The sequence below is a fragment of the Pipistrellus hanaki genome (assembly GCF_964339955.1).
Source record: "Pipistrellus hanaki genome assembly, chromosome: 3".
NCBI classification, from domain to species: domain Eukaryota; kingdom Metazoa; phylum Chordata; class Mammalia; order Chiroptera; family Vespertilionidae; genus Pipistrellus; species Pipistrellus hanaki.
Window position 1 is genome coordinate 106828285 of NC_140505.1, and position 20365 is coordinate 106848649.

Genomic DNA, 20365 nt, shown 5'->3' on the forward strand with positions numbered 1-20365 from the left:
TGAACCACCAGGCCAGGGCTGAATTTTCTTCTTTTGTATGTTCTTCTGTAGTGTCTAAAATTTCTTTAGTGACCAACACTATCTTGGGGTTCCCTAGGACTTGGGGGTGTTCATGGCATGGCTGTAATTCACCTCACCCTGTGAAATGAGGTCTCTAGTCTTTGGCAAAGCATGGCACTAACTGTGTGTGAGGAGTGCTTCCTCTGCCTTTCCTTCTGTCATGCTCTCCCCCTTCCAGTTTCTCCCTTAACTGGCTGTAGATTTATAACTGAAGGATGATTTTTAAAAACAAGTATGTATTTATTGGTTGTTTCCGAATGCTGTGACAAGAGAGATGTTTACTCTAAAAAAACCCGCTAATTTAAGTTCCTTCCCACCTATGTGATCCCAATTGATTTCTTTCTTTTTAGTTCAGATGGTCTTTGTGAGAAGAATTTTCTGCCCCTGCCTTAAATGGCCTCTGAAAGCCCAATTTGAAATGATACCTCGTTGACCTATTAGGAATAGCAGTCCTGCTTGGTTTCACGAGAGGAGTGGTAAAGAGGGAAGCTTGCTGTTTTAACCAAGTTTTCTGGCAGACGCTAAGCTTGAAACCGACCCCCAAGTGAGCCCAGAGAACACTGTGATCCTTACTCAGGAACAGCCTCTTTGAGGTGAAGGGATTGAGAAGTACTAATTGACAGTTACAAAATAGTCACGGGGATGTAAAGTACAGCATAGGGAATAGAGTAAAAAATATTGTGGTAACTATATATGGTGTCAGAAGGGTACTAGACCTTTTGGGGGGATCACTTTGTAAGTTATGTAAGTGTGTAACTGCTATGCTGCTCACCCATTATAATATTGAATGTCAGCTGTAATTGGAAAAAATTAGAAAAAAAAGAAAACATGCTCAATATAATAAATTCATAGAAGTAAAGAGAACAAAATACACTTCTTCTGTAATCGTACTACTCAGAAAACCATAGTTGCCATTTGGGTATTTGAGTATTCAAATTTCTATCCAATTATATAATCACTAGAGGCCTGATGCCTGAAATTTGTGCAAGAGTAGGCCTTCCTGCCCTAGCCAGTTTGGCTCAGTGGATAGAGCGTCGGCCTGTGGACTCAAGGGTCCCGGGTTCGATTCTGATTAAGGGCATGTACCCTTGGTTGTGGGCACATCCCCAGTAGTGGGTGTGCAGGAGGCAGCTGAATCAATGTTTCTTTCTCATCCATGTTTCTAAATCTCTATCCCTCTCCCTTCGTCTCTGTAAAAAAATCAATAAAATATATTAAAAAAAAAAAAAAAAAAAAGAGTAGGCCTTCCTTCTGACACCTGACACCTGGGACCTCTGGCCACCGGCAGGCACCCAGGATCCGTGCTTCCCTCGAAGTCTTAGCTTCATCCGGAAGGTTGTCTGGTCTAAATAGCATATTACGCTTTTATTATTATAGATATATTGACATTTTTACAAAAATAGTCTGTCATCTGATATATTCCATTTATTTCTGTCATTTAACATTATTTTTGTAACCAACTCTGACATCAGTAAACATTTTTCTATAATTAAAAAAAAAGAGCCTTTCAGTTTTTGTTGTGGATAAGGATCAGGACTTAGCATATCACTTGGCATTTAAGACCCCTAATCATGATGTTTGGATAAATACAGGCGTTTGTGGCAATATTCACTCCCAACAATGACAGTTCTATGAGTTTGTTGTATTCAAGAGTCCAAAGAAAATGGTACCCTATAGTGGTTAAGAAAAGAGGTTTTGGATCAGAGAGATTCCGATCCTGTCCCACTAGCATAGTGATTGTGAGCACTTCTCTTAACTTCTTGGAGCCTCACTTTCCTCCCTCTATAAAATGGGTATAATAAGGATTAAATTAGATGATGCTTATAAAGTATTTAATATAGGATCAATAAATATATGACTAATATTAAAATGGTAATTTTGTTATTTTTGTAGAGGTTCCTCCATCCTGTTTGGTTCTCAACTTGCGTGGGTGGCACAATGAGCCAGTGGCCCATTATCTTGAAGATCCAGAGCCCTGATCCCATTCTTTCCCCTACTTCCACCTTTAGGACCCCAGCACTCCCACTTTGGACAGTCAAACACCAGAAGGGCTGTTCCCATTTACCTTCTTGAGGAATAAACTTTCAAAACATAGAAGGCCTACTCTCAGATCATTTTGAAGGGGGCTTTAAATACAAGGGGCTAAATCCCCCTACCCTCAGGATTGCCTTCTTCCCCCTTCTCATCCCAGCAAGGCTGCCTGGGTTGCCACTCTCTGTTCCTCATTGGTTAGAGCAAAGACATAACTCCAAGGTTCAGTGGTTATCACCATCACCACCAACATTTATTTTTCTTAATTAAAAAAAATATTTTATTGATTTTTTTACAGAGAGGAAGGGAGAGGGATAGAGAGCTAGAAACATCAATGAGAGAGAAACATTGACCAGCTGCCTCCTGCACACCCCCTACTGGGGATGTGCCCGCAACCAATGTACATGCCCTTGACCGGAATCAAACCCGGGACCTTTCAGTCCGCAGGCCGGCGCTCTATCCACTGAGCCAAACCGGTTTTGGCTATTTTTCTTAATTTAAAAAATATATATTTTATTGATTTTTTACAGAGAGGAAGGGAGAGGGATAGAGAGCTAGAAACATCGATGAGAGAGAAATATCAACCAGCTGCCTCCTGCACAGCCCCTACCGGGGATGTGCCTGTAACCAAGGTACATGCCCTTGACCAGAATCGAACCTGAAACCTATTAGTCTGCAGACTGATGCTCTATCCACTGAGCCAAACCAGCTTTGGCCTTAATTTTTTTTATTGTGGCAAAAATATATAATATTAATTATTTTAACATTTTTAAGTAACCAAGTTTAGTAGTATGTTAGTGTTGTCCAGAGAAACAGAACACACACACACACACACACACACACACACACACACATTTTATATCTTCTATCTATATAAAACCCTAATATGCAAATAGACTGAACGGTGAAATGACCAGTCACTATGACATGCACTGACCACCAGAGGGCAGATGTTCAACACAGGAGCTGTCCCCAGCTCGCAGACCCTGACCAATGGTGATGGTGGGGGTGGGGAGGGGACAGGCCCAGTGAGTGGGTGGTGCCAGGCTAGCCAAGGTGGTGCAAGCATGGAACCCGGTTGCCCCACAGATTGGCCCTGGTGGCTGGCCAGGCCTAGGGGCCCTACCTGTGAACGAATTTTGTGCACCGGGTCTCTAGTATAGTATAAATTGAGTTGGCTCACGTGATTATGGAGGCTGAGAAGTCCAACCATCTGCCATCTGCAAGCTGGAGACCCAGGTGGTATAACCTGAGCCCAGTCCAAAGGCCTGCGGACCAGGGGAGGTGATGGTCCTAGTAAACCCTAGTCTTGAGGGTAGGAGAATATGAGGTGGGATGTCTCAGCTCAAGCAGTAAGGCAGGAAAAAGGCAAATATCTACTTCCTCCACCTTTTATTCTGTTCAGGCCCTCAACTGATTAGATCGGGGGTGGGGACCCTTTTTTCTGCCAAGGGCCATTTTGATATTTATAACATTATCTGAGGGCCATACAAAATTGTCAGCTTAAAAATTAGCCTACTATATTTGGTCAAGCATTTAATTAACTCACCCCTAATGCCTAGGCAGGGGCCAGACCAAATGATTTCTTGGGCTTATATGGCCTGCAGGCTGGATGTTCCCTACACTGGATTAGATAATGCCCTCCTACATTGAGTCCACCAATTCAAAAGCTGATCTCCTCAGAAAAATCTCTCACAGGCACACCCAGAAATGATGTTTAATCTGGGCACACCATGGCCAGTCCAGTTACACATAAAATTTAGCCTCACAAGTGACATGAAGTACATTCACATTATCTAACCGTCACTACCATCCATCTCCAGAACTTTTATAATTTCAATCTGAACTTCTGAACCCAACCCTCTGTCCCTGGCAACCACCACTCTTTCTGTCTCTATGAATTTGACTGTTCCAGGACCTCCTGTAAGTGCAGTCATACAGTATTTTTCTTTTATGACAGGCTTATTTCATTTAGCATAATGTCCTCAAGGTTCACCCATGTTGTAGCATGTATCAGAATTTCATTCTTTTTTAGGCTTAATAATAAATTTCATTGTATGTATAGATCATATTTTGTTTATCTAGTTATCTGTTTATGGACACTTGGGTTGTTTCTACCTTTTGGTTATTGTGTATTATCATATTTTAAAATTAAATTCCCACCATCCTCTTTTTGAGTCATTCCAGTGATTCTCTAGCACTTGTGTATTAATGTGCCTGCCTGTGCAGATGCACACACATGACTTCGTGTAATTGAAGTGATGAATGCAAACCTTTAGTAATAATACATTTATTTTTCTTAATTTTTAAAAATAGGTAAATTTTCCTGTGCATTGGATCCATTTATCCATTTCCCTCCTCAGTCTGTAAATGCTCTGAGGCCAGGAACTGTGTTTAGTAATTGCTCTTACTAGCTCCTGAGAGTCTGTTTCAGGAAGTGGTAAAAGATCTTGGTTAAGACTGTGGGTTCTGAGGTCAGACCACATGGGTTATATCCTACTTCTACGACATACTGGTTTGTCATTGCAGAAGTCACTTACCTCGGTTTGTCCGCATTTGAACAATGGTGATGATGGTGATAACCAACTGCATAGGCCCATTACAGAAATGAATAGAGATCATCCATATGTAGGGTTTAGAAGTGTCTGATACACCATAAACCCTTAGATGTTGGCCTAAGAAAAAGTTGAGATCTCAACATCCCTTTCAGAATTTGCCTCTTTGTCCTCATAGTTTCTTTGTGAGGTGGCTGAAGAGGAAGAGGAATGGATCTCCTGTGGGTTTGAGTCCCAGGGTCATGGGGAAAGCCATGCGGAACCAGGCCGAGTTAGAGCCCTCCTTACTGCTACGCTCTACTTTCCCCCATTGCCCTCTGCCCCCGTTCACGTGGTGTTTGGACTCTGAGCACCCAGGCCCTGGGTTTTCTTTGATGTCCTCTTGCCTGCATGGGGTGCTGACGAACAGCAGCTAGGGGAGGCCTGGGGCTCCACACTGACGGGCTCCTTTAAGAGGGTGCTGTTGGGATGACCAGTGGGTCACTTCCCAGCTGCTTGGCTGCCTGTGCCTGTGGCCAGTCCTGCCCCACCAGCTGAGTGAGCTGGTGAAAAATAGAAGTTTTTTTTTCTACTTAACACAAATTTCCCAAATACTTGCTGGATCCTCTCACAATTTCTTCTTCTTCTCCTCCTCCTCCTCCTCCTCCTCCTCCTCCTCCCCCTCCTCCTCCTCCTCCTCCTCCTCCTCCTCCTCCTCCTCCTCCTTAATATATTTTATTGATTTTTAACAGAGAGGAAGAGAGAGGAATAGAGAGTTAGAAACATCAATGAGAGAGAATCATCGATCAGCTGCCTCTTGCACACCCCCTACTGGGGATGTGCCCACAACCAAGGTACATGCCCTTGACCGGAATCAAACCCAGGACCCTTCAGTCTTCAGGCTAACGCTCTATCACTGAACCAAACCGGTTTCGGCCACAATTTCTTCTTAGCATCAGCTTCTAGCTTCAGCTTTCTGCCCATAGGCAGGTGAGGAGAAGGTTCTGCTCCGTGAGGCTAATTTTCTGCTCTGGAGAGACTTCTGCTTGAAGCAGAAGGTGGAGCTAGGCAGGTAAGGCCAAAGGCAGTCACCCCTCAAGTCAGGCGAGAGGGCTTCTGAGACTGTACTCAGGACTGGCCTGTGGCACGGTGGCCACGTGGCACTCACTACCTCCGTGACCTTGGGCAAGCTGCTCTGCTTTTCAGCCTCTGTCCTCTTCAGTGAGATGAGATAATAATAGTGTTTGCCCACAGAGATGTGAGGACTCAGTGAGATAATCCCTGGAAAATGCTTAGCATAGTGTCTGGCACACATGGGGATGCTCTGAAAACATAAGTTACTTCTATTTTTATTGGCAAACCCCATTTTTGCTGTGCCCAGCCATCCGCTTCTCTACACCTTTTCTCTTTTTTGGCAACCCGGAGTGCTCTAGGATCCCAGTGTCCTTGAATTGGTTCCTTCTCTCCGGTGCTGAAACCCACTCTTGGGAACAGGCCTCATATTGTAGCCACGTTAGATTTTAAGGGTAGGAACTTCAAGGTCATCTGGGCCATCCCCATCTGATACCTGTCCTTGCTGAGCGGGGCCTTTGCTTTTCTCTACCTTCTCACCTCCTTTGACAGGGAGCTATCTACGTGCTTATAGAATTTATTCTGTCTTTGTAATGCTTTCCACTTTTGGGGGGAAAAGGAACTGAATGTGTATGGAGCCCTTTATTTGCCAGGAGCCGCTAGGCACATTCATGATCTCATTTCATTGCCCCGCCAGGCCTTAGATGGTATTATTCCAGTTTGTACAGATGAGAAAACTGAGGCACAACAAGGCTGAGTAAACCACCAAAGGTCACGTGGGAGAAGGTGATAGTGGGACTTGATGAAGTGTGGACTCTGAAGCTACAGCTGTGTTCTCATCATGGATGCTGGTATATAGTGAGAAGCCAATAGCACAGGCGCCCAGCTCCTCCACTTACTGTGTGGCTGTGGGCCAGTTCCCTACCTTCTCTAAGCCTCTGTTTATTCTGAAAATGGGAATAATAGTAACATCTTATGCTGGTAAAGCCATTGGCACAGTGCCTGGCACGTGGTGATGTGCCGGGAATGTTAGCCCTCATGTGCACGGTACTGCCAGAGTTTGGCATCTGGGAGGCACCTTCTGTCCTCTGACCACTTCTGGATAGGCCCTTGGGTATTGACATCAAGCCCTCTCCATTTTTTACAAAATTATTTTTTTATTGTGGTACATACATACACATAACATAAAGTTAACCATTTTAAAGTACAACTCATTGGCATTAAGTCCATTCACTGTGTTGTAAAACCATCCCTGCTCCTTAAGTTCCATAACTTTTTCATTGCTCCAAACAGAAGGCTGCACCCTTAGCCATCTCCGCCCAGCCCCCATACACCTCAGCTCCTGGCAACCTCTAATCTGGTGTCTGAGGATTTGCCTATTCTGGACATTTTGTATAAATAAAATTATATAGATGTGTGACCTTTTGTCCCTGGAATATTGCAGTTCTTAGCATAATATCTCTAAGGTCCATCCATGTTGTAGCATATATCAGAACTTCATTCCTTTTTATGGCTTATATAATACACCATGGCGTATTTAGCATATTTTGTTTATATATTTATCTGTTGATGGACATTTGGGTTGTTTCCACCTTTTGATTATTTCGAAAAGACCTGTAATGAACATTCATTCACAAGTTTTTGTTCGGATACCTGTTTTCATTCTTTTGAGTATATGCCTGGATCATATGGTAATTTTATGTTTAACATTTTGAGGAACTGTCAAACTATTTCCACAGTGGCTACACCATTTTACATTCCCAACAGCAATATATGAAGGGTCCGATTTCTTTCTGTGCTTGCCAACACTTGTTATTTTCCATTTAAAAAGAATTAAAAACAATTATGACCAGCCTGGTGGGAGTGAAGTGGTATTTCATTGTGGTTTTGATTTGCACTTTTCTGATGACAATGGCATGGAGCAGTCTCCTTCAGTTTTAACATTCCAACTTTCTCTTGACCCAGTTCTCAGGTCCTGCATTATTTATTCATGCTTTTCAGAATGTGGCCCCATTTGTGTAGATCCTGTTAAAAATGCCCAGGTCCAGCGAAACCAGTTTGGCTCAGTGGTAGAGCGTTGGTCTGCGGGCTGAAGGGTCCCAGATTCGATTCCGGTCAAGGGCATGTACATTGGTTGCAGGCACATCCCCTGTAGGGGTTGTGCAAGAGGCAGCTGGTCGATGTTTCTCTCTCATCGACGTTTCTAGCTCTAAATCTCTCTCCCTTCCTCCTCTCTATAAAATACCAATAATAAATATATTAAAAAAAAAATGCCCAGGTCCAGCACAGGCCTCCATTAGGTTGGGACCAGCCTGGCGTGGGAGACTCCCACTGGCCAAATTCCCCCTACGTTGCTTTCCTTTTCTCTGAGATCCTTCACCCTCCTTATCCAGGTCTTGTCTTGGTAGCATCATCCGTCCCTCTGGCTTGTGGAGCTCCGCAGGTTCCGCTTTTAATCCCTAGTGGTCGCAGATGACCCAGCCTTGTCTGTCCACTCCTGGTTAGCCTAAGTCAGGGCATGGACAGATGCCTCCCTGGAGCCTGGCACAGAGCCTGTCTCCCTCCCCTTTGGGCAGTATTAATCTGCCAGGTTATTGCTGCCTCAAGCCCGAATGTCCCACCTTCTCCACAGGATTATTCTGAGAGCATTGCTTCCCAGAGACCAGTAACCTCATTCCCTCTGTGTGTGACTGGAAGGCACCATTTTTTGCATCTCTTGGGTGGGTTTACGGTTTCAGGCCTATTTCTGACCAGGAATCAAAGACTGCCCCTCAGTGGAGGAATTTCAGGCATGAATGAGCAGATGGATGAGGTATTTTGAGGGGCAGAGATTTTTGTCCCTGTGCTCCAGAAACCACTCCACCATCTGCCTCGGTGCTAGAGACCCCACCCATCCTGGAAAATGCACGGGCTCTTCCTGCTCTCTGGCCCTGTCCTGAGACCTGCCTGCCTCCCCAGGCACTTTCCTTACCAGGATAGGATTTGGTTGTCTGCCACTGACCTATCTGCAGATAGTGTTTACTTCAAAATAATGCTCAATTACATGAAAATGTGGTTGTTGCAAAACAAACAAACAAACAAACAAACAAAACACAAATTAAAAAAACCATAAAAGTAATAGAATAAAATGTGAGAGAGCCCATTTTCACACCTGTCCCTCAATCCCATGTCCTTCCTAGGGGAAATCACAGACTTGTCTTGGCCTGGATTCTGGATTCTTTCAGGCCTTTTATTCCAATGTTTTAATTCCCCCCTTCCCCACAATTGACTCTCATCTAAGAGAAGCTCCAAACAAAATAACACCATCACACTGAATTCAAACAAAATGAGTTTAGATATGTCCTTGAATGATGCTTCTTGAAAGCTGGACAGCCTTTGGCTTTTTTCTCCTCCTAGCTGGCTCTAACTAACTCTGTTGTGTGGACTTGAATGAGGGGTAACTGGGAAGGGAAACCTGGATGAGGAGGGTGGAGGATCTCAGGGGCAGAAGATCTCAAGAATCAGAAACCAAGAAAATGGACGGCAAAGAGCAGGAGAGGGGACCCCCATTATGCTCATCCGCCGTCACACACATGTACGAGCTAGACAACGGCCTGGTTTCCATTCCAGCTCAACACTTACTGGCTGTGTCACTCTGGGCGAGTGTAGCTTACTGAACCTCCCTGGGCCTTTGTTTCTTCTACAACAGCGGTTCTCAACCTTCCTAATGCTGTGACCCTTTAATACAGTTCCTCATGTGCTGATCTCCAACCATAAAATTATTTTTGTGATCCACAGGTTGAGAACCACTGATGTAGAGCCTAAGAACATTGGAAAACACAGATGTTTACATTATGATTCATAACAATAGCAAAATTACAGTTATGAAGTAGCTACGGAAATCATTTTATGGGTGGGAGTCACCACAACATGAGGAACTGTATTAAAGGGTTGCGGCATTAGAAAGGTTGAGAACCGCTGGTCTAGAATGAAGAGTCAACTCCTCGGGTTGTTATGAGGCATTACAGGAAATGGTGCCTGAAGGAGGTTTGGTATAAGGGTTAGGCTCTCTGTCCCCGCTGTGTCAGGTGCAGTGTTAGTGCTTTCCTTTCTTTGTCTGTGTCAGCTCTGCACCCTGGGCCTTCCTCTTCAGCCTGTCTATGTGAGGCTAGAGCAGAGCCAAGGCGGACGCACTGCTACAAATAGAAGCCTCACCGTCAGCACAGGGGCGTTCAATGATTTTTACTGTATGAATGGGTGATGGTTGAGGCTTCTCCTTCTCAAGATGAGAGTATAGTGGGAACAGTTACACAATTAGCTGTTAATGGTCACTGACACGTTAGTATGAATTAGTGTCATAGATAATTTTACCTGAAAGGGATCCAGGAAATGATCCTTTGTTCTACAAATGGGCAAGTTGTTAGGCTCTATCTAGGAAGGAAGAAACTTGCTCAGTGTCATGTGGCCATTTAGTGGCCAGTCGAGGCTGGGGCTCAGGTCTCCTGATTTTTATTGTGCCCTGTGCTTTCTGCTAGCGTCTGCCTCACATAACTGGTCCCTTACCCACAATCCAGGTGTGCAGGGCTGACTGATGGTCATTGAGACCTGCTAATGGGCTTCTGGCTTGCTGCCTGCTCTTATTTGTCATGGCCACTAGATGGCAGCAGAAAACATAAATTTCCCTCCCATGTTGATTTTAATCAGGTCAAGACCTTTGCTCTAGGACTAGGTGAATCCATCATTTCTTGGGTGGCACAGGGATTCTTAAATTCCACACATCACTGGTTCCAGGATGGGTTTGAAGAAAGGCTGGGATGAAGCTAAGGCAGCCTAACATCCACTGTCTCACAACATTCGTGAAAACTGGCTGTCTCAACTCAAACAGTCCCAGGAGGTGCCTTCTTCAGAGCCCTCTTTGTGCCCAGACGCTTTTCGCAGAGCTCCCACTATTGGAAAGTCTTATCCTTTGTCCCAGGCTGGGTTTTAGTGCCTTAAATGGACCAAAAGCTGAGGCCCAGTGTCACTGAGGACAGTCCAGTTGCTCCTGCGGAGTCCCCAGCTTGGCAGGCTGTGCACATACTGACAGTGCAGTGCTGGTGCTGGAAGGACAACGGCACAAGGCCAAGGACCTGCATAGTGATGCCTAATAGCAGACATCTACAAATACCCGGTCAGGCCAGGGCGGCTCTCATCCTCTCCCAGTTAACTCTTTGACTCCTTAGCACAGCTGGGTGGTGTGTGGGGACTTGGATCCGGCAGGCCGCTCCAGAGGCCGGATCCGGCAGAGCCCCGCACCCCTGAGTGCCATCGTCCTTAAGCCCTTTGCTTGTCACGAGACGTGGTTCCTCCTATCTCCCACAGTTTCATGTGGTCTTCCCAATGGCCCTGTGTTGGTACCAGGGTATTCTCTTTTTACAGATGAGCAAGTTGCGGCTCAGAGAAGGTGAGGATGTGTCCAACACTTCAAAGACAGGATGCTGACCCAGTCATTATTTTTGTTTTCACCCACACGCCCTGGCCTCTAATTTGTAGTGAAGCACGTGTGTGTATTGGGGGTTGGTGGGAGTGGGAGAAGCACTCACCCCATCTCATGGTCCGGGTGATTGTCAGGAAACCTATCCTGTTATTTTTTTTATTTAAAAAAATATATATTTTATTGATTTTTTACAGATAAGAAAGGAGAGGGATAGAGAGTTAGAAACATCGATGAGAGAGAGACATTAATCAGCTGCCTCCTGCACACCTCCTACTGGGGATGTGCCCGCAACCACAGTACATGCCCTTGACCGGGCCCTATCCCGTTATTTTATAGTTACATTTAACGCCTCTGTAAGAGGACAGTGTTTGCAGGTGCTGTGGGAAGCCGAGGCCCCTGGCCTGTAAGTGAGCAGGGAGGCGGGGAGAGCAGATGAGATCGGGAGGTGGCCACTTGGCCACCACATCCTTTCTCCGAGCATCCCCCCATCGGGTCCTGAGTGGGAGGCAGGGTGGAGGGGAGGTTGGCCTGGGACAAGCCCCAGCTCACACTTGGCACTGTGGAGCTGCCCGTTGGTCTCAGCTGCCAGAACCTTCCACTGTCTGTCATGCCAGGAAAGCTTGGGCCAAGTGTTTGTGGGGGGGGGGGGGGGGTTTGTTCTGGGAACCAACTTTCTGTTGACCTTTTGAGTTACAAGTGCTTCTCTGGGCTCATCTGAAGCAAGGGGGCTTTTGCTGGACCCCCTTACAGTTGAACCCTTCCTGGTGCAGCACCTTTTCAGCTCAGGGCAGCAGTGGGGATGGCTCTGTGCTTCTCCTAGTCTTCTTTCCTCTCCAAGGTGGGCCTTTCCGAGGTCCTGGTCCTCCACCCCCATTCGCACCCTCTCGGCACTGGTGTGGGGCCCATTACGGCCATCAGCTCCGTCAGGACTGCAGCTGGTGACCGACAGGAGTGGTTGGGAAGATGGGTGCTGGCCATGCCTATCTTTCCCTGGACCATCTGTTCTGGTCACCCCAGGCCCCCCACCTCTCCTCATTGGAGGACCCACGTGTCTGCCTCTGAAGCCCAGTTTCTGTCCCAACTCCCTGGTCTCCCAGATCTCTACCCCCTGCATCTCACAGTATCCCTGGCTTCACACACAGCGAGTTCTGCCCGGACACGCAGCCCCTTGGGCACCTGACATCCTCCCCTCCCGCCCGCCCGAGCCTGTATTTGGGCCCCCGTGGAGCGTTGCCCCCTGGGTTGTCAGTTCAAGGGTTTCTGCTTTCCAGCCAGACGCCCACAGGACTGTGTCTCAGGCTCCAACATCCTGCTTGGCTTGCTCTCTTCCCCCCACCCCGCAGCTCCAGCTGTAGCCTCCCTGTTGTGCTCCTGGCAGTAGGCTTGCTGCGGGTAGGGGGGGCTCCTTTCCCCTTGGCCTCGTCTTTCTATATTACGTCAGCTTCCAGCCCAATACCCCTGGGGCCTAGTAAGGGAGGGCGTTTTATTAATTTTTTTTCCAGGGGAAATAATTTCACCTCTTGTCAATGGATTTCTGCATTCAGTTCTTTAGGGGCTTGACTTCTTCCAGACATTCTATCCCAGCCTCCTTGATGCTCAAGCGATGGGGCAGCTTTGTTTCCTTAAACTAGGGCCCTTGCTGGCCCTGGGGCTGGAGGACGGCAGTGTGGGGAGTGGGAGAGCTCAGAGCTGAGCCAGGGGTCTGGGGCTGGGCTTCTCTTTGCTGCTGTGTGACTTCAGGTTTGGCTCTTTGCCTCTCTGGACCCCGGCTTCCCCTTCACTTGCCTAAGACTACATTTGCTATTTGCAATGGTGAGAGGGCTCTGACACAGCCTGGCTAGTGTGATTTTCCCGTTCTGCCCCACCTGCGGGCTGGCAGTGTGGCTGGAGGCGGGAAGGTGGCACTCCTGCTATGGACAGAGATGCTCGTCGGTGCCCAGGAAGACCAGATTTCTGCCTGGGGTGGGGGTTGTGAAGTGCAGGGCCGAGCCAAGAAGGAAAACTAGCTTTGTCTCCCTGCTGGTTCTTATTTCCTGCCTCCCGGAGTCATGACTACTAGAGGAAGGAGGTAGGCCAGGGCGAGCCGGTCAAGGGCAGAGGCCCGGTGTCCTGCTCTTGTGGACCTCTTCTCTGGCTCACCCTTTCCCAGTGTCTTCTGTAACTTTCCTCCATCCACCGCCTTTCCTTTGCTTTACTTTCCTCTATACCTCTCCCCACGCCTCCTCAGGTGCTGGCCCCCAGCCTGCTCACGCCTCCCCTGCCTCTGGGAAGGTGGGAGCCCGGGGCCGCAGGCTGGGGGTGTCCTGGGGAAGGAACTTTGGGCCTCAGCCCTACCCGCTCCCTGCACAAATGCCTTAGGCCCAGGCCCCTCCCCAGGGCCCACATCTGGCCAGAGTGCTCAGTTTTCCTGGCTGTAAATTGCCTCCTGCTACCCCTTGGCATCTTCTCAGGTTTCGGCTTCGTGAGCGTTTATTTCTCTTGGGGGATTCAGAGGAGGATGGCGGCCCAGTCTTTCCTTCGTCTGTCTGAGGCCGTAGAGAGAAATCCCTGGCAATGCTGTCAGTGGCCCTTCTGTCCAAGTCTTGGGTGAGCTGTGGTTTTTAGCAGGTGGCTGAGCAGGAACCAGTTTTAATTAGATTTCCCCCTCTTCTGTTCACACTTTCCCTCTTCTTCTTACTCATCAGAGGCCAGCCTGCCCATGTGTCCCCTTTCTATGCTGTGGGAGGGGCTTTCTCCCCCAACCTAACCTTTGTGGGACAATTTGGAGACAGTGGGACCCTCTTGAGCATGCTCTGCCTCACTCCCTCCTTGACACACCTCTTGACAGAGTTTGCAACCTCTGGGATCCATGGCACAAACCCTCTTTAGGGCTTCCCTCTACTCCATCGGGGGCTCAGATGATTGCACCCCCAATCCCCAAAAGTATGGATACAGTAGATTCCAGCTGGTTCCAAGTGATTTTCTCTATACCTATTAGTAGCTCTTGGTTATCCACATACCTGGGGAAGCCTTCTGTTTTGACCATGAAAGGGCATCTCAGGGCAATCACTGAGACAGTCTGAGAAGGAAAATCATCAGGTGAGTGCTGCTTAAGGTATGTCCTGTAGACCTGGGCTGATGGTGATGAGGTAAGTACAGAAACAGGAAGTAAGCATTTAGAAATGACTCTAGTGATGGGCATGGCCATAACACTTTGGTGTTCCCGAGGGGAATCTTGGGGGAAGTCTTGGAATCTGGTAGTTGGAACCAGGGAAGTTCTCAGGGATTTTTTGTTGAACCTGAAGGACTTCAAAAGGGTAAAGCCAGTTTGGATGTTGTTAAAATCTCCAGGAAATTTGCACATACTGTGAAATGTGTGATGGACCAGGATGGACTAGAAATAAAACTCCTGGCATTTGCCACTGATCAGTTGAGCAATACTGCCTGTGGCTCCTAAACCTACTCTAGAGCCCCTGAAAGGAAACTGAGAGGGTTTCTTAGGAGAAACGGAAGTGATTTGGAATGGGAAGTTGAGGAGAATTTGGGAGTTTGATGATGAGGGGTTGAAGAAAGTGCAGGATTTCTTGGGGAAATTTGAACAAGGAAGGTATGTAGTTTGGAATGGGAAGGGAAAAGGTAGTGGATTTTGTGTTGGGGGGATGTTGGTTATTTGGGGGTTAGATGATATACTCCTTTGAGGTTCCATGGGTGATGATGACTCCAGGGAATATTGGGTTCTTGGGAAAGAACAGGGGAGAATGGGTTCAGTAGTGTGGACCAATGGAAATTGGGAGGTTTATAGAAGGCCAAAAAGAAATTGGGGTTTTATTTGGGTAAGAACCAAGGGATTTTAGAGTTTATTAGAGAAGGCCAAAGGGAAGTATTGGGGTGTAGTGGGAAAGGGCCATGGAAATGTTGGGGTTCACAGTAGAGGCCAAAAGAGAGGGATTCTGTGCAGGAGGCCAAAGAGAAGCCATGAGATTCATGATGAGAACCAAGGGGCTTTGGGTCCTTGCCAAAGGGGAAGTTTGGGTTTTCTGTTACACAAGGTGACCTAAGTTTCCAGGCCGTATCAGCTCTCACATATCCTGTGTCATGAGAAAGTTTTTAAAAAATCTCTCAACCTACCCCCTGAAAACTTGCTCTTTGATGCCAAAATCTCCTTTCCCCCAGCATCCTCGGCTCTCTCAACCCCAGGTCTCTGTGCCCATACTGTGGGAACACATGGGGTATCTTAACTTAGAGCCTGAAACCCCAGCTCTTTCCACTCTGACTCAAATGGCTTTTCCGGTGCACTCCCTCGGTCCCCATCATGGCGGTGACAGATGTCTTGCCTGCCTCCGGAGCATGCTGTGTTCCCGGTGTCTGCAGCTTTCCCTTTCCCCTGCCCATCTCTGCTCTTTGGAGCCCCTCACACCCAGCGTGGCCTCTCTGTTCTCTGGTGCCTGTGGCGCTTCCTCTGGTTCTCTCATTTGCCCTCAGTTTGCATTATGGGTGGTGACATCTGTCATATTTTGACCTGACTTTTTAGTGTGCACTTGTTTGTCCAACCACTCCAGATACAGGGCCGGGTAGCTCTGGCCTTGTGTCTTAATTGCTTGGGAAACATAAAGCCCTTGATAGGAAGTTTTTCCTTTGGGTGGGAACTCCCATCCTTAGCACTCCCCCTCCTCCTTTCCCAGCCTGGCCCAGCCTTGCTCTGTGGACCTTTCAGGGTAGTTGTTGCCATCCCCCTTTTCAGGGACAGCCCCACATCAGAACAAGTCACCTCCTCTGAGTGGGTAGCTTCCTATAGCTTGGATACAAGGACCCCACTCCACTTTGCTCCGCAATGGACTTCTGAAGAGACAGCCTCTTGGGAAAACTCATAACCTCTCTTCTTGAGACCAGTAGGTGTTCCATCATGCCCCATGTGCGCTTCCTACATCTGACCCTTCCCATGTGGCCAACAGGTGAACTGCAAGATTAGGTGCCATAGTCTGCTAAGTGCTTACCATGGATCTGTGCTCATAGGAATCCGTGTGATAGGGGATGTGTGATGAGGTACTTGCCCAACATTACACGCATTTTAGAGGCTGAGAGTGGATAACTTGTGGGTGGTCGCTGCTAGGTCTGGATGCCCTGCTGGGGAGCCTGCTGCTTGCCACCCCCCTGCCCTGGTTTTTATTTTGGAGCACCTATGGGGCACCCCTCCCACCCACCAACACCACTCTCTCTTCCTGGCAGCTAAGCTTCCCCTTCCTCTGACTTTCTTGGGAACCGGATTTGGTTCAGGTTAGTCTCCTCAGTATGGACTGGCCCATTCCCTGCTTCTGACTTCTTCCCTTCCCTGAGAAGGGCTGAGCCAGTTCCCAGGCTGGTCCTAGCTGTAGGAGGAGGGCTGTGGGATGAAAGGCGATATGTAAATGTAAGGCGACGATTATTTATTTGACAGGGACAGCTGCCTGTGGTAAAGAATGCAATCTAGTAATCCTTTTGTGAAAATTGGATCCGAGGCTCAGCATGCTGCCTGAAACAGAAAAAGGCCATTCCCCGATTCCCCGCCCCTCACCCCACCATGCTCTCTTACACACTTCTTACCATTCTTCCATTCTTGAAACTCGTGTGCCCTGTAACATGTACATGTGTGGCGTAGACATGGCACACACTGTCTTTCTTTTGCTTTTTTGACTTCTCATATAACCATAGTACAACTGTCAAAACCAAGCAATTAACACTGATGTAACGTTATTAAATAAATTGTAGACTTTATTTGGGTATTTCCACTAATGCCCTTTTTCTATGCAAAAATCCTACATTGCATATATCATGTCTCTTTAGGCTCCTCCAACTTGTGACAGTTCCTTCGTTTTTCCTTGCCTTTCATGATGTTGGCAGTATTAAAGTACCAGTCAGCCACTTTGTAGAATGTCCCTCACTTTCGGTTTGGCCAGTGTTTTCTCATGTTGAGAGTGAGGTTATGCATTTTTGGCAAGAATATCACAGATGCAATGCTGCGTCCTTCTAGTGCCCCTTCTCTAATATGTCTGATTTTGGCAGAAAGCTATGGTTTTATTAACACGAATACAATGTGTGCACAAGCTGTCTATTCATTTTCCTCACTGTGCAGTCTGGCATTGGGATCGGTGACTGCTGGCCAGCTGGGCTGCTCTTTCCACAGTGGTTTTGCGGGTCTTTGAGGAGACGTTGTGAGTAATCTCGGCACAGTGAGATTCAGCAGCACATCGAGCTCCTGGATGTGTGGACCAAGAGCTTCTGAAAGCCACTGGGCAGCATGTGCTTTGTTTTCTTGTTGCTTCTCTAACCAAAGCTGGGCACCAAGACCTGGCACATCATATTGTCACTGCCTCTGGGTTTCTGCCAGTTACACTTAATTTTGACATATTGGTTTGTCTGGTACTGAGGTGAACTTGTGCCCTTTTGACATGCTTTCATCTTTTTTGAGTACTTCCTTACCTTCTGGCATCAAAAGATACTCTAGACTTAAACTGCGTTTTTTCTGTCATAGCCCTGAAATCAATCACCTCTCTAAGGAGCCCTGGTTCCATTGCTGGAGAATGGTGTTTAGAAACTAAGATCTAGGCGCTGGGTGTGTTCATTGCTATGGGAGTGTCATTGTTTCAATGTCCTTGTAGAGAATACAACTAGGAAAAAATAAAACATGTGAACATGTATACCTTTATTTATTTCTATTTACCTGTATTAAATTACCTGTATTACATGTAAATATATTTTTATTGGTTTCAAAGAGGAAGGAAGAGGGAGATATAGAAACATCAATGATGAGAAAGAATCATTGACTGGCTGCCTCCTGCAGGCCCTCTGCTGGGGATCGAGCCTGCAACCTGGGCATGTGCTCTTGACCAGAATTGAACTCAGGACCCCACAGTCCACTGAGTCAAACCGGACTACCTGAATTTATATTTAAAAAAATCATGAGTTTGTACTGATTTTCACTTGCTTTTAATTTGGCAGTTTGTGGGTTAGAAGGAACCTGGGAAATCAAATCCAAATTCTCCCTCACAGAGAACAGAGGACTCTCATTGAGAGGACTCTCCTTCGGGCTGAGGTTACCTGGCCAGTCAGGGATGGATTTGGCTCTAGAACTTAAGACTTTTGATGTGCTGGACTGACTGATACCAGGTGAACTTTTTGTTCTTTTTGATGAACTCAGGCTTCATAATGGGTCTGAGGGTGACCATGGTGCTGAGTAGGATATGGCATTACCACCTCAGGGTAATGTCTCCCCACTGTGGGCAGCATCTCTGACTCTAAGGGCATCTTTTGGCAATAGGTGGACACACTGAGTTGAATAGTGTTTTCCCTCACTCCCAAAGACGTCTACCCAGAACCGGTAAATCTCCTTACTTGGAGACAGGGTCTTTGCAGATATAATCAAATTAAAATGAGATCATATTGGATCAGGGCGTGCTCTAACCTGATGACTGATATCCTTATAAGAGGGAAATCTGGACACAGAAACACATTAAGAAGAACACCCATGTGATGACGGAGACAGAATGGAGAGGTGCTGCTACAAACCAAGGAACATCAGGACTGCTAGCACCTACCGGAGGTGAGGAGAGGCAAGGAAGGCTTCTCCCCCAGAGCCTTCGGAGGGATCATGGCCCTGCTAATGCCTTGATTTCAGACTTTAGTCTCCAGAATGTGAGACAATAAATTTCTGTTGGTTTAAGCCACCCATTTTGTGGTACTTTGTTACAACAGTTCCAGGAAAGCAATGCAGTGGAGTTTCTAGTGAGTATTGCTTTCCATCCTTTGCACAGATGTGGACAGCTCCTGCCAGGCTCCTCCGTAGTTGATTCTTTTCTCTCTTTCTTGAGTGGCCGTAGGCTGGAGCTATACCCAGGGAGGTAAAAGCAGAGGTTTTGGTAGCACGTTAGCCATAGTCAGGGCTCCACTTCAGTGAAGTTTGTGTTTTGGCCTAATTAGGCTCCTCAGGGCTTGGATTTGAACAATATCTAGTGATGATATTTGTGTCTTTCCCCTGTTCCCCCAAACCTTTAGATTACAAGGATAATCTGATTGTCAAATTGTGTTTCTTAGCATTTTGTTTGTTTATCTTCCTTTACTTCCTTGTGAAGCTCAAGGTCATCTCCAAAAAATTCTTGTGTTCATGCATCAAGTTCATCCTGCAGGCTCCTTTACTCCCCTCACCCCAAGTGACACAGTGCACACCCAGCGGCCTTGAGCATCCTTGGTGGGTGGTCTGTGCGTTCACTGCTTGGACAGTGAGGTCCTCCAGTAGGGACCACACTTACCCTGTGCTCAGTAGCCACAATTCGCATTCGCCTTTAGACTCTTGAGATCACACCCACCTTTCAGTGCCAGCTCAAGGGTCTCTCCTGTCATGTCCTTCTTACCTGTGCCAGTCTGCAGTGCCTTTGTCCTGTGTTCTTCATTTGGCAGTGCTCTCATTTGTGAAATTAACCTTTGTATGTGAACTTGTTTTGACTAACTGACTTGATTGAAAGCGTTTCGAGGGCAGAGCCCTACTGTACCTAGAAAGTGCCCAAATGGGGTTGGTTATGGATTTTATTTATTTATTTATTTATTTACTTTTTATCCGGAGGAAGAAATACTCCCATCTCAATACACCTTGCTGAGTTTGGGATGAAGATTCCCAATTACTTATGGGGAAACTGAGTCCTATTTAAAAAAAAAAAAAAGCATTACCATCACCCTTGCATCTTAATAGCACATACACAGCAAGGTAAGGAAGGGTAGGGACCAGGTGTCCGTAGCTTCCCATTGGTCTCACTGCCAAGATCATCCTGTCCTCTCTTTCCTCATTTTTCTGTCCAGATGGCTGGGAAGGCATGGCTGGCATCAGCCCAGGTGATGTATGACCACATGGGGCTCAGAGCAGAGAGGCCTAGGACCGTTAGGGGTGTCAGGCTGGGAAATCGGAAATTAAAGGCCTGGCACCATAGCCAGCAAAACCGCCCCCAGTGCAATGCTCTGAATCACCTGGGGTGGGTTTCATCAACAGGGGCACAGGGGAAGGAAGGGCTCTTGGCAGGCTGGAGGGACAGATGGGCTGCAGGCACTGGGCCTGGATCTGTGACCGAGCTACTAGGCACTTGGGGCTTGGCACTGAGCTCCTATTATCAAGCTTCTGCTGGCATTGTTATGTGGAACTTTCTCCACTTTGAAGTGGCCAGACAAGCCAGATCCTCTCTTAGGTCTCAGCCTCCTCATCTGTGAAATGAGC

General features: G+C 47.1%; 1 protein-coding gene across 3 annotated transcripts in view; it reads left to right on the forward strand.

Moving 5' to 3' along the window:
* The window catches only part of TSPAN9 (tetraspanin 9), a 200879-nt gene that overhangs the window by 38520 nt on the left and 141994 nt on the right, over positions 1-20365 (forward strand). The gene's annotated exons all lie outside the window — the stretch shown is intronic.